Source organism: Tiliqua scincoides, chromosome 1 (genome assembly GCF_035046505.1).
Source record: "Tiliqua scincoides isolate rTilSci1 chromosome 1, rTilSci1.hap2, whole genome shotgun sequence".
In the NCBI taxonomy this organism is placed as follows: domain Eukaryota; kingdom Metazoa; phylum Chordata; class Lepidosauria; order Squamata; family Scincidae; genus Tiliqua; species Tiliqua scincoides.
Window position 1 is genome coordinate 138,126,376 of NC_089821.1, and position 14,810 is coordinate 138,141,185.

Genomic DNA, 14,810 nt, shown 5'->3' on the forward strand with positions numbered 1-14,810 from the left:
TTGATGATGTCACTTCTGGTGATGACATCACTTCTGGTGGGTGCTGACAGATTCTCATTCTAAAAATTGGGTCCCAGTGCTAAATGTGTGAGAACCACTGAGCTAGTGTATCCTGCCTCCATAAATTTGGAACATACTGGTAAACCATGGGCATTCTTGTAAAAATTAGATTTGGGGTTTCTTTCTCGAACAAAGCAAGAGAGAAATTTCTTGGAAAGCCAGAAGAGTTTTCATATAACCAGTAAATGTTTTCTGGGGGAGGATGAGCAGAATTCCATGTATCCCTATGTTGTAACCGGATTTGCAAAACTGGAACTGGAAAACTGGAACTGGAAAGCAAAACTGAAGACAAATTGGAAGAGAAAAATAGTTGAGTAATTTTGACAGAAGTTGAAAGAGTTGCAGTTAAACTCTGATCAGGTACCCAATTTATGTAGAATACATTAAAATGGAGGAAGGGGGAGGTGAATCATGATCCTTCTCTGTAGTCTCGCCCCACATGTAGGCTGTGACTATACTTGATAAATACCACTCTGACTTGATTGCTTTTCTGGACTAATTTGTTTCCCCAATGGTTCAACGATATGTGTTAGATACTGCTCTGTTTTGATTTATGTTTCACTGTGTGATGTTAAAATTAATGTTTTAATGCGTTGTTTGATGGAAGTTTGTAAGCCTCCTCAATGCCGCTTTGGGCATTTGCTGCAGCACGGTAAAGGTGAGAAATAAATATATAAATAAAGACACAGTCAACACCCTCCATTTTTCCAGGACACTTCTCATGTATAGGGAGGCTATGCAGATGTGAGTGTAAGTTCTGTTCTGTGCAAATGCTCCATGAAAGTGGGGTTGGCCTTGGGTAAAGCAGCAAGCATTAGCTCAAGTCTCTTGCCGATGTGTTCATTTTGAGTGGCTATTCTGAGTGAACAGGGCTATAAAGACAAGTCAAACCTCAGGGTGGGGAGGGACTGGATAGCTCTATTTTATCTAAATGTGCAGCACTTGTACTAGGTAGGCAAATGGGATCCCATAGAGAATACAGTCTTTCCCCCCCCCCCCATATACTAGTTCCAGTCTGCATTATAGGGTTTCTTTGTGCCATGGGGCCTGGGTTAATCCAACCTGCTTGTCTGAAGAAGTTCTGTCCCTCAGTCACCGTCTTGATGTTATATATCTGCTCACCCTCAGTTTGTCCTCCCCTCTCAACAGCATTAGTGGGGGGGGGGGGGGAAACTAATGGAAAGTGCAAGGAAGTAACTAATGATGTAAAAAGTTTTCTGGAATAACTTTCTTAAAACAGCCCTAGGACTGAGAATTTCTGATTCACACAGCTATACAGTGCTGCAGAACCCTGAGCCCACTAATCTTCCCCCTTTAACGGACTACCATTGCAATTTGATTAAAGGACTCTTTCTGAGCACCGAGAGATAGCATTAAGCAGCAGAATGTACTTATGAAGGAACGAAAAGTGGGGGGGGGAGGGTAGAAAGCAATTTAGCATCTGGTGAAATAGAATGTGAGCCTCCAGAAGATGTTACGCATTCAGGATCTTTTCCTCCATCTCTCTCTCTTCTCTCTCTTTCTTTTATTAAAGGCCCAAGCAATTTAAAAATTGAGACAGTGTTTCCCACTTAATAGTGTGGCTGTTAATCTTCTTGCCACTCAGCTCTGAGTATTGAGCACACTAAAATGGGGGGGGAGAGATCCTCCTGTTACCAGCTGTGGTTGGGGAGTGACTGCCCTGAGGGGGCAAGCATTCAAAAAAAAAAAAAAAAATCCACCACTGAGAAAAGGCAATAACAGAAGTCTGTTGCTGTCTAACCTGCCATATAAATGAAACAATCAAAGAAGACACCAAAGGAAACTCCATGAACCACCAGAGGCAAAAGGAGTTTGCTGTAATATGCCCTGGCTAGGATAACTATTTTTAGCCAACTCCTTCTTTCTTCTGCTATCTTCCTCTTTAATTTCTATTAAAGGGAAACAAATAATAAAGGAAGGCCTGACAGGAAAGGCGAAGGGACATGGGATCCCATAGGGGAAGCAAGCAGTCAAGATTCCTTTGTGGCATCTAGGATTGCCAAACCCGAGTGGCTGAGATGAAGTGTGCATCAGGATTTTTTAAAAAAACAACCTCCTTAGGGGTCTTGTTTTGAAAAAGTTAAATTGTGGGGTAAGGAGCCAGAAATAAGAGGACAAGTCATTTTTCTATAGCATACCATTCCCATTTTAAGAGTAAGCTACCCAATTTCCTCACCATGTACTTCTTTCTGTGGGAGTGACCATGGCCAGTTTTCATTGATGTAGTACAGCTCAGTATGGGAAATGGCCCTTTAGGCAGCAGGTGACAGCTCACATGGTTGAATCCTCGGACGTATAACTCCCCAATCCTGCTCAAACAGAAACTAACAAGCTAGAACAGTGGTCTTTACCCTTGTTTGTGCCACAACCCCAATAAGTAAAGTAGGAGACTGATCCTGTCTCCTCCTGGGACCCAATCCACCCAGTCACCATCACCACCACCACATGTCCTCACCCACCCCATTTCCCCCTACCTCATAAGAACCAAAATTACCTCAAAATGTCAGGCCATAGGCCCATCTAGTCCAGCTTCCTGTATCTCACAGCGGCCCCACCAAATCCCCCGGGGAGCACACCAGATAACAAGAGACCTCATTCTGCCGCCCTCCCTTGCATCTGGCATTCTGACATAACCCATTTCTAAAATCAGGAGGTTGTACATGCACATCATGGCTTGTAACCCGTAATGGATTTTTCCTCCAGAAACTTGTCCAATCCCCTTTTAAAGGCATCCAGGCCAGATGCTGTCACCACATCCTGTGGCAAGGAGTTCCACAGACCAAACTACACGCTGAGTAAAGAAATATTTTCTTTTGTCTGTCCTAACTCCCCCAACACTCAATTTTAGTGGATGTCCCCTGGTTCTGGTGTTAGGGAGATGCTCTTTACACTCTCACATATCTACTCTGTCCATCCCCTGCATAATTCTGTATGTCTCAATCATGTCCCCCCTCAGGCGCCTCTTTTCTAAGCTGAAGAGGCCCAAACGCCGTAGCCTTTCCTCATAAGGAAGGTGCCCCAGCCCCGTAATCATCTTAGTCGCTATCTTTTGCACCTTTTCCATTTCCACTATGACCTCTTATGTCAGGGGTGCTCACACTTTTTTGGCTCAAGAGCTACTTTGAAACCCAGCAAAGCCCGGAGATCTACCAGAGTTTTTTTTACAATGTTCGCGCCATCATAACATATAACATTTATGTGTACAATGTATGTTGGTGTACCTTGCATAACCGCATGAGCCAATATTGCACAACACAACATAATTAACTATAAACATTTTTTGTAATTACTTGAGTTTACTTTGATGACTTGCACTGAAGTGAATCAGCCAAGGATGCATAGTCCGGACAGTAGCTGCTGACAGCCAGCCTCAAGCACACTTCCAAATGTTCATCAGTCATGGTGGAATGGTACTTGGACTTAATGATCTTCATGTAGGAAAAGGCTGACTCAAATAAATAAGTGGAGCCCTTCCTTCCTCAGGTGCTCTTATATCCCTGAGGGCCCTATTGCCTTCCAGTGGCTGCAGCTGTGCAGCACACTCTGCTGGATGCCCAGGCCTTACCCTTAAAGGGGCCACTGCTGACACCACATCTACCTCCTCACCAGATCTTCCTCGATTCCAATACAAGTGGGGGGGGGAGCAGATCTCTATACAGACCAGTGCAGAAACAGGAGAAAGGTGTGAGGGAGGGAAGGTCTCTATATAGACATCACAGCAAGACCAGTGCAAAACCCTTTGCACACAGAACCAACAGATGGAAATGGGGGGGGGCAGATCTCCATACATACCAGTGCAAAAACAGGGGAAAGGTAAGTCAGCCCCAGTAGAGTCAACGGGGCTTACTCCCAGGGATGCGTGGACGGGAGAAAAGCCTGCCAGCGGCTCCTCTCCAGGTCTACTCACGAGTCAGCACCAGTAGAGTCAACGGGGCTCACTCCCAGGGATGTGTGGACGGGAGAGAATCCTTCGATCGACTCATTTTGCCTCGCGATCAACCGGTGGATCGCGATCGACGTATTGAGCACCCCTGTCTTATGTCATCACAACAATGCTGTGAGATGCAGCCTAAGCAGGGCCAGCCTTAGGAGCTGCAGGGCAAGACAACAAGAAGAGGCTGTGCAGGATTATATCAAGAACTCAGTTTTGATAAGGTAGCACCATTACTGGATTGGATCCAAGCCCTCTCTTGCACAGGCTTTGAAAACTTGCCCAGCCAGTTTTGCCCCTGCCCCTCTTTGATCCCCCTGCCCTTATTGCTGCCTTAGCAGGCACAGTGGGAACCAGTGGGAACACAGGGCACTGCTGCCTCTTGCAGCAGCACTCTCAAAATGGCCACTAATGGAGTGCTGCACAGTCCGTTGGCAGCCATACAGCAGCAGACGCCTCTTCCGCTGTCATAAATCCCTCTCTCCGACAGCCCAATCTTGGATAGGACTATGCTGTAAGGCTGCGGCCCTAAAATGGGCAGTCTCTGGGTGGGAAGAACAGAGTGCCAAAAATGAATCAAGCAAGCCTACCAAAATGTCCAGTGTAATAGACTGCCAATGATGCTGGATCTGGAGAACTTCCCAGCCCACCCCTCAAGCATCTTCCCCTAAAATCTGAAATCCAGAGACCTTAGCAAAAGAGTTAATTGCTGCCAAGCTACTGGCCAGCATGCCAATAGCTTCACCTGAATCCCCTTCATATGAAACAGGAAAGATGTGAGATGGTGGGGGGATGGGGAGGGCAAATGTTACCAATGCCAGCCTTGGAGCGGAAAGACTGAAATTCCTGCACCTTCCTTGTATAAGGGCACCTTGAGTGCTGGCTGCTAAGAATGACCACATGGCTCCGTGTGCCCTGACAAGCCAAATCCCCACAGCCAAGTCCCCACAGCCACTGGGGCATTACTTCCTGGTCTGAATACATAAGTTGAGCTAACTCTAGGAAACATCTCCCCCTGAAAATGAGAGATGGCATCAGCAATTCCATTTTGCAATCCTGGAACATGCCTGGCAACAAACGAAGTTTTAATGGGAAGGCAATGTATAGCGCAGTCCACTCCTGACCATCTTAAGCCTATTCAGTTTAGTGACTGAACAACAATGTCTGGTTGAATCCACATTTTGTGGCAAGTTCCCAAGAATTTGTTAGGTGTGTGGATCATTACTTTCAGGATCAAGGTCTTCGCCTCCTGCCTGCTTAGTTATCATGCTGCATTTGAATGTCTCTACAGCAAAGGTGGAGGGCCGCTTGTTGTTGTTTAATTTCAAGGCCTGATGACAAAACTCAGCTTCCAGCTTATATCCCTTGGGAGTTGATAGGCAGCTCACACTCGCAGATCGCATACAGCTGAGTGATGTTGAAGGGGACCCCCTCCTCTTCTAGCCAGGCTCGCTGTGAAATGTTATTAGCATTAGGTAATGATCTGTAAATGTGTCAAAACTATGCCACCTAGTGACACCAACGCCAGTTTCCTTTGGTGAAGTCACATTGATTGCACAACAGCAAGCCACAATACAATTAGTGCTAATTTGGTTTCTTGGTGGATAACTGCTACACAGTACTTTGGGCTTCTTTGGAAGACTTTTTCGAATGCAAGGAGAGTTTCATGCTCCAGCTTTTCTGACGGTTGTTATTTTTCTTCCTCTTCAGGCAAAATAGAATTTGGGTACAATGCTTTACAGGGAAGAAAGTTAGATTTTGTAGGTAGCTCTGACTTTTGATTTCTTTTCTTTTTTTCCTATTTGCACTTGGATTACAGGAAGACTCTCTGAAGTCTAGGCAGTTCAAAATATTTTGATGGAACTATGGGCATTTTTTTTCCACATGTGTGATTTAAATTAATTTGGGCCTAAATCAAGCTTGTATAAAGCCTGAATTGGATACAACGTATTCAGTTTCTTTCTTACCTTTCTCTCCATTTCTTACCTCATCTCACCAATCTTAGCATTTGCACAAATATTCTGATCTAGTACACTTAGACTGACGATCAGCCTTAAGAAAACACAGGTCATGGTTCAGGATGTGGACTCACCTTCCTGCATTACAATCTCTGCACATGAACTGGAGGTTGTCCATGACTTTGTGTACCTTGGCTCAACGATCTCCGACACTCTTTCTCTCGATACCGAGCTAAACAAACGCATTGGTAAAGCAGCTACCACGTTTTCCAGACTCACAAAGAGAGTCTGGTCCAACAAGAAGAATCCAGGTCTACAGAGCTTGCATCCTGAGTACACTTCTGTACTGCAGCAAGTCATGGACTCTTCGCTCACAACAGGAAACTGAACGATTTCCACATGCGCTGCCTCCAATGCATCCTCGGCATCACCTGGCAGGACAAAGTTCCAAACAACACAGTCCTGGAATGAGCTGGAATCCCTAGCATGTATGCACTGCTGAAACAGAGACGCCTGCGTTGGCTCGGTAATGTCGTAAGAATGGATGATGGCCGGATCCCAAAGGATCTCCTCTATGGAGAACTTGCGCAAGGAAAGCGCCCTACAGGTAGACCACAGCTGCGATACAAGGACATCTGCAAGAGGGATCTGAAGGCCTTAGGAGTGGACCTCAACAGGTGGGAAACCCTGGCCTCTGAGCGGCCTGCTTGGAGGCAGGCTGTGCAGCATGGCCTTTCCCAGTTTGAGGAGACATTTGGCCAACAGACTGAGGCAAAGAGGCAAAGAAGGAAGGCCCATAGCCAGGGAGACAGACCAGGGACAGACTGCACTTGCTCCCAGTGTGGAATGGATTGTCACTCCCGAATCGGCCTTTTCAGCCGCACTAGACGCTGTTCCAGAACCACCATTCAGAGCGCGATACCATAGTCTCTCGAGACTGAAGGTTGCCAACAACAAGACTGATTCCGAAACTTGCACAATCTGTTAAGCAGTGGTGATGCTTCAGAAGAGCTTGGCAGGTTTCTCCAAACTCTTGAGGTGAAGATTCAATGTCTGAAATTTCAGAACAAAAATCAAAATGAAGTTAGGCTTCTAACTTTCAGGACCGATGTTCGTGATGGAAAGGTGGTCCCTTAATTGTGTGCATAGACAACCACATGTAATAAGGGCAGGAGGTCTGGTCTAGAGGGTAGAGCTTCCGTCTGCCTGAAGATAACATCCACAAGGTCGCCAGTTCGAGGCCACCGGCACCGTGCGACCTTGGAGCAGCTGACAAGCTGAAGCCGAGCAATTCCATCTGCTCTGAGTGTAGGAGGATGGAGGCCAGAATGTGAAGCCAGATCGGAATGAATCACCTTGAATGTAGTCGTTCTTGAAAGAAAGAACCTTCTTTGAAATTGTAAAAATCCCTATTTAATAGGGATTTAATAAAGCCTGCCTATGTAAACCGCCTTGAATAAAGTCTTGAATAAAGACCAAGAAAGGCGGTATATAAATACCTGTTGTTGTTGTTATTATTAATAATAAATCAATAGCCTCACCAACAGTGACATGTCTAGGACCTTGGCTTAAAGCTCTCCCTCTTGAAACCAATCTCAAGCAGTAGGTTAGTAATTGCCTTTTGTACTTCTTTCTTCATAGAAGACTAGGAGTATATTCAGTATTTAATTTATTCATTTCTTGTTACTTATTAACTGATTTTCTCCAAAAATAAAGTGTTCAAAACAGCATACAATTGGTTAAAAACAAAAATCAGTTAATATATTGATAGGTCTTTCTGAAGCAAGAGTAGTGTCAGTTAATACAGTAATATTAAAGTAGTAAAAAAGTTGAAAAATAATGAGAGAAATAATCGGAGACTTGGCACATCTCCAAGTGGACAGATAGGAGCAATCCCAGAAGTCAAGACCCAGATATCACAGTTCTGAAGGCACTGTATAACTAAAGTTTTAGAGTTGTATAACACATTGGAAAAGGACCTTGGGAATATTTTGAAACTTACAAAACATTTCATGTGCAGCCTGATGCTATATATGTTTACTTAGATATAAGCCCTATGATCAATGGGGCTTCATCCCAATTAAGTGTGCAGAGGTTTGCAGTGATAGAACTGGAAACTTTGCCTTCTGATTCAGTAGAAAGTTCAATTGTATTTGTTGGGGCTTATGCTCAATAGGGGGGTGTATAGGATTGTAGCTGTCCTATTATACACCTTTATTTTAAAGTCCCACTGTGTTCAGTGGTGCTTACTGCCAGGTAAGTGCACATACAGTTTGGGATTGTTGAATGGGTTGAGACTGGTGCTTAGTACAAATATTAAGGCTGCGATTGAAAGTTCAGGCTGCAGTCCTATGTTTGCTATTGAATCCTATGCTGAATTTGGGAACCAAGGGTTGCATCCAGAGTAACGCTTCCATGGAGGAAAGTGCACTGTGTGAACTCCAGCTCCCTCAAAGAATGGAAGGAACATTTTGCTCACACAAAGGGTCCTTGTGTGGGTGGGTCCTTTGTGCAAGTAGTATGCTGCTTCCATTTTTGAATGGGTCTTGTGTTCAGAATGTGCTGTTGTTCATGGAATCATTACTCTGGAAGAGGCTCCAAGTAGGGTTGACTCCTTCAGGGGAACTTAGATCCTCCATTATACCCAACTTGAGCAGAGCTGCTACCTTTTGGACAATCAGTTGTCAAGCAGCCTGTACTGAGTCTCAAGTACAACTCCTGGCATTGCAAACATGCCATAAAGCATGTTTACTGCACCTGGTAAGGAGTGAGTGCCAGAGCTGGGCCAGTGCCAGTTGGCGCTGAGCCTTAGCGCAACAAAGAGGATGCTGCACAACAGTGAGAGGTAAGCAAGACTGCCAGGCAGCGGCACTGCTTTTCGGGGTGGGGGAAAGCGTGTGGAGGGCAGAACTAGGAAAGGGGAAGATCGGATCCGCAAGGGGGTGGAGTTGGTGGCAGCATCCACCGCCACATCCTGAACCCCCCGTGTGCCAGCAAGAGGCCCAACACAGGTCTCCTTGACTCTGTGCCCATTAAAACATGGAGACCCTTTGCCTCTGGCTGCCATCTGCCTGAAGGAAAGGAGCGAATGCTCCCTTTCCCTGAGGAGACCATGGCAGTAGCTGTGGTGCCGACAGGATTCTGCTGTCACAATTTTGGCGTCACTGGAGCCCTGGGCACTGCTAGCTTCAGGATTGGGCCCAGAGTCATAGCCAAGCTGGAACCCTCACCACCACCCCTGAATTGGTTTATATAAATAGAATAACAAGGTAATTAGCCTGAGAGATGCCAAAAGTCATTTCAGAATTAATGTTCCAGTATACCCTTACCTGTTGGAGCTGTGCTATGTACAATATTGGTTTTGAGATAAGCCCCAACAACTGGGAAACGTTGCATGTGACCACCTGTTACAATTTTTCATCTTTCAAAATAGGATCTGGTCAAGGTGTGGCTGTAGGGGTACACCCATCCACGGTGAATGATACTTGAATGCATGTGTAGCAAGCAGTTGGAGACGCCTTTTGGCATTTGTCTGGCACTGTTCAGACCCATGACTACTTTCTTCTCTTGCTCTATCACTCTCTTCTCCATTGAAAGTTGGACAAGGAATCACCTGACATAACGACCCAGAGAAATGGGATGAGTCTCTTCCAAGCACCAAAGAATGGGCAATACTGGGCAAAACTCCCACCTTGAGAAGTTGAGCATCTGCTTATATTTCTACCTTGAGATATCCTGTTCCATAGGTTTGGAGGGCTCTAGGAACTGCATTAAAACCTCTGCTGGAGCCTCCTCCTTGGAATTTGCTCTACCGTTCTTCAAAATTTTATATCTACATATCTTCCCAATTCCTCATCTGCATAGGAGCAGTTTCTCTTTCTTTTCAGAATCAGGCCATACATGGACAATCTCATTAGAGGCATGACTGTTCCCTGAGCTCCAGGTCACACTGGGTAATGTGGTGGCCTATCAAATGCTTTCAACTTCTTTCCAGAAAAGAGCTAGGCATAAGGAGAAGGATTTTTCCCCCTTGTCTTTAGCAGAGGATATGGGTTTACCCTAGTTGTTAGAGCCGAAGTCTAAAACCAGCAGGAATGACCTAGCTAGCATTAAGCCCTGCATACTTTATACTTTGGAGTGAGTAAGCACACATTTAACACTTCTATTGGTATAAAGATTCCCATGCCCCTTAACAGCCAGTTGATGTCTCTAGAATGGGAGGTGTCAAGAGATGGTTGAAATCTCTCTGAAACCAGGGCTTGGAATGGGGAAAGCCATTCAAGTTTAGGGAAGACTGATCCATTAGCTAAGCACAAACTAGGAAAGAGGCTGCTATAAGGTATGAGAATGTAAAGAAAAGGTTTTTGATGTATGTGATCCGGTTGAATCAGTGGGATGGAGTAACTTCAAGGAGGAGTTGATGACTGAGTAGGAATGCTCAACTATAGGTAGACTATATTTTGTGTTACTTTCCTTCTCTATAAAAATGTATAGGAGACTGTGGAAGCCAACAGTATACCAGATAATATGCTTAGGGTAAATACCTTTTCGAAACTCCTTGCTGACCGTTTCCACTTCATATCCTGCATTTTTCTGCACGTGAGCCTTTGAATGATGCCTGCAAGAATTTCACCTCCAAAGACATGAGTTGCTTTGTAGTCCTGAGAAAAGCAGTTGTTGCCCAGAGGCATCTCTTGACTTTTGTACCTTTACACTCCATTTGTATATGAATGTCTGTCTGTCCACCTAGAGTATCCCACAAGGTGATATTTTCTAATCCACCTAGCTGTGAATGGTCTTGGCCTTTTTGACTGTAAAAAGGGCAAAACAAAAGAAAAAAGAAGAATAAAAACTAGCACAGACACTAAAGAGCCAGTGTGAATTAGTAGCTATGGTGCAATGCAAGGTGAGGATGGGATCGCTACTAAGTCTGCTTACATCAGTGGAGTCCAAAGATAAGCTAGTGCCAGGAATCTATATTATTATTATTATTATTATTATTATTATTATTAACAGTATTTATATACCACTTTTCAACTAAAAGTTCACAAAGCGGTTTACAGAGAAAAATCAAACAACTAATGGCTCCCTGTCCCAAAAAGGCTCACAATCTAAAAAGATGCAAAAAGAACACCAGCAGACAGCCACTAGAAAAGACACTGCTGGGGTGAGGTGAGCCAGTTACTCTCCCCTTGCTAAAAAGAGGAGCACCCACTTGAAAAAGTGCCTCTTACCCAATTAGCAGGGGTAACCTGCTAATTGGGTAAGAGCAGGGTTAGCAGGGTATATCAGCATTGCACCATAGTTGTGCTAGCATAATGTTATGCTGATGTGACCACAACATTGACAATCTCTAGGCATGCAAGACTTCCAAATGGTGACTTTATAAGGGTGATGAAGGATGTTCAGGTGAACATTTGAGGCCCTGCTAGGTGTTCCCCTGTTGGAGGTGGGAGTGGGTGGGCAGCCCAATCCTACCTACCTGCATGGAGATGCACTTGGCACCAACGTGGCATCCACTGTATCCAGTGAGGAAGTTATGGCATGTTGAGGCCTCCTTGGGGCAAAGGCACATTTGTTCCCTTGCACCGGGATAAGCCCCTGCAGCCGCCATGGGGCACCTAGGACCTGCACCAGCAGTATCACTGGTGCAAGTCCGCATTGATCCATGAAGGTAGATTAGGCCTGGGAAAGGGGTGAGGATTCAGCAGGCACCACTGCTGCTGAACCCAACCCTTCCTGGGCCCAATCTGACCTTGCCCCATCTCCTCCCTATTCTGCAGCCATCTTGTTCCACGCCCTATATGGCCTTACCTGCACTGGTGACTGTTCTCAGTCCATCGAAGTATGGACCCAGTTGCTTGTCTCTTGCGGCAGCAGCCAGCCCACACTCACTGGCATAGTTGCATTTGCAACTGTCATAAAGCGCATCAGGCCAGTGGAACACATGTTCCAAGGCATAATGCGCCCATAAAATTGGGCTGTAAGTCTCTTCTGGTGCCAGAATGCTGGAAGGCCCCTCTGGCATGCTTTTCTGTGAGCTGATTAGGAGCTGTTGCTATTTCTGCTGATGTCATGTGATGCTTGTATTGGCGTTGGATTTTGTTTTTCATGTTGCCCTTCTATGTTTATTTTAGAAATGTTTTAACTGTTTTACTGTTACCCTGCGCATGCCTGATCTTATCTGATCTTGGAAGCTAAGCAGCGTCAGGACTGGTTAGTACTTGAATGGGAGACCACTTGGGAATACCAGGTGCTGTAGGCTTATACCATAGTCATTCGAGACTGAAGGTTGCCAACCATACTGTTTCTTATATTGTGTTTATACAGTCTCGTTAGTGGCATTCTGGGTCCCTTGCGACCAAGTAACAGTGTAAGAAATACTGGAAATAAATAAAATCAATAAATGCATATAAATATTGGCTTGGAGTGAAAAAAGCAAGCAAAACACAGTTAATTCTTTAGCTGGTGCAAGTCCAAGGAGAGGAAGGGAGCAGGAAAGCTGCGAAACATGAGGATGGCGTCCAGTACATGCTATTGCCATCGGATCCACCCTTCCCACAGCCTCCCTGCTCTAACTCCTCCCTCTTCCCTGCCCCATTTCACCCCCTTTAGACCCCCACCACTGCCTTACCTCCTGCAGTGGATTCACAGTCCAATCCTATGCATGTCTACTCAGAAGTAAGTCCCATTAGAGTCAATGGGGCTTACTCCCAGGAAAGTGTGGATAGGATTGGGCTGTGAGGCAGTACATTCTAGGCGTACTGGTCATTGGCAACCATTTTACGACAGTTGTAAATGGGCTGTTGTAAATAGCTGTGCACAACAGCCGAGTACAGAGTAGGTCTGGGCTGTTAGTCTATTACTTTGTGTAATCAATTTGCCAGTATTGAAACTAAGCTTTATAATGTAGTATTGCTAATATTATTTTATAATTTGTCAGACATGCAGGTATGTGTCTATGAAGGACAGGTCCTTCTTGGCTGTAGCTCCCAAATTATAGAACAGTTTCCCTAAAGAGGTAAGCCTGATACCCTCACTTGCTTGAGTTCAGAAAAGCAGTGAAGTCCATATTGTTTGAGTGAGTTTTCCAAGATATTTAAGGTTGCTTCATTAAAATTCCTTTTGATTTGATGGATTGCATGTGTTTATTATATTGGCTGCTGCATTCATACATGTGACGTAGGCCTGAGATGGTAGAAAAGGCGGTATCACTTCAAACTGCCGGTGATGTATACCATTTCTGCATGTTTCCACATGCAAAAGCTCCCTGCAAGTGGAAAACTAGCATATCAAGGAGAAAGCATTCAGCAGAGGTCCTCTATGCTGTGCTAGTTTTCTGCTTACAAGGAATACTAAAATCTTGATTTCTCTCCCGACCTCCACCACTCTCAATCTGTTGTCGTGGATTCGATGTCATCTCCTCAGGTCTTTACTGTGCCATTTTCACTTTATTCTGCTCCATGTGTAGTACTAGTCCTGGTATTTAGCTGAGGTAGCTGCGTGCTCCATAACACAAGATGGTATCACTGCAGGCACTCGGAATCAATAACTGAGATGCTATGAATGTAGCAGCTAAATGTTAGCATAGCATACAGACTGTTTATAACTATATCAGCAGATCTTACTATTTTTTTTACTGACTCATAAATAGTATTGTATTTCTGAAGAGAAAAATAAAAGAAGCTGCTTAAGGATAGGGAGGAAAATACCCAGATACCCCATATAAACTTTGGAAGCCAAAGTTACTAAACACCTGTCATTTATTACATATTTTTCCAAATCTGTTTGTGAGATCTCAGACGACGCCTGGCATCATTTAACTTTAATTGAAATAACCACCCCTAGAGAGATTTTGAAATCAATTGAAGGGTATGTTCTCAACTAAAGTCAGAAATATTAGATTTGTTTCACACCGTCTCTAGTATGGCTTATTCCTCTGTAATCTAACTTAGGAAATGTCTAACATTTTAATTTTACCCACACAATAATTTCATTGTGATGCTCAACACATTTTCTGCTTTCGAGAATCATAGTACCTTTATTATGTATGATCCACATGGGGATGCTTTTTGAAATGTATCAGATCTCTATGGTACATTATCCCATCCAGAACAGGAGCCAATCCACCAAACCTAAGCAGGAGAGCACTGTTATTGTGGGGATTGGTTTGGTGATTATTTATTATTTAATGGGGTGTGCATGGGTAATGACTGTGGCTACATATGTTGACACTATACCACTTATATCGCCTACCTACTACACTTTTAAAATGATTGTAATTTATAATTATAATGTAAATTTTAAATAAAAACACATAACGCCTCTTTCTGCACTTCTAACTTTTGGAAAACACTGAGATCTGAAAAAAAAAAAGTCTCTCACCCCGTATATTGGTAAGGGCAATGCTGGCCAAAAGCAAAAAGGAAAAAAAAAATCACAGGCAGAATTTTAGTTGATAGTTGTTTGGAACTCTAATGCCCCATCTACGCAATAGTGTCCTTAATTGTTAACATTAAGCATTGCTTTGCATGAAGAAAGTCCCAAATTCAGTTCTAGGCTGGGAAGGGTTTCTGGCTGAGGCATTCCAGATCATTAGTGGGAGAGCTATTCTGGAGAAAGAATCTGAAAAGACTATCCAGATGGGCAGTTGGGCTTAATATACTTGCAAGTGCATTTATGCCAAGGTTGGGAGCCTGAATTTGCAAGACCTTCTTAGAGGAAGGTGACACATGAATCAGATGGATCAAAGCTTCTCATTCTCTGATCAGTAGCTATTTACGAGCATTTTTACTAGCTATTTACTAGCATGATGTTGATTGATGGTTGGCAACCTTCAG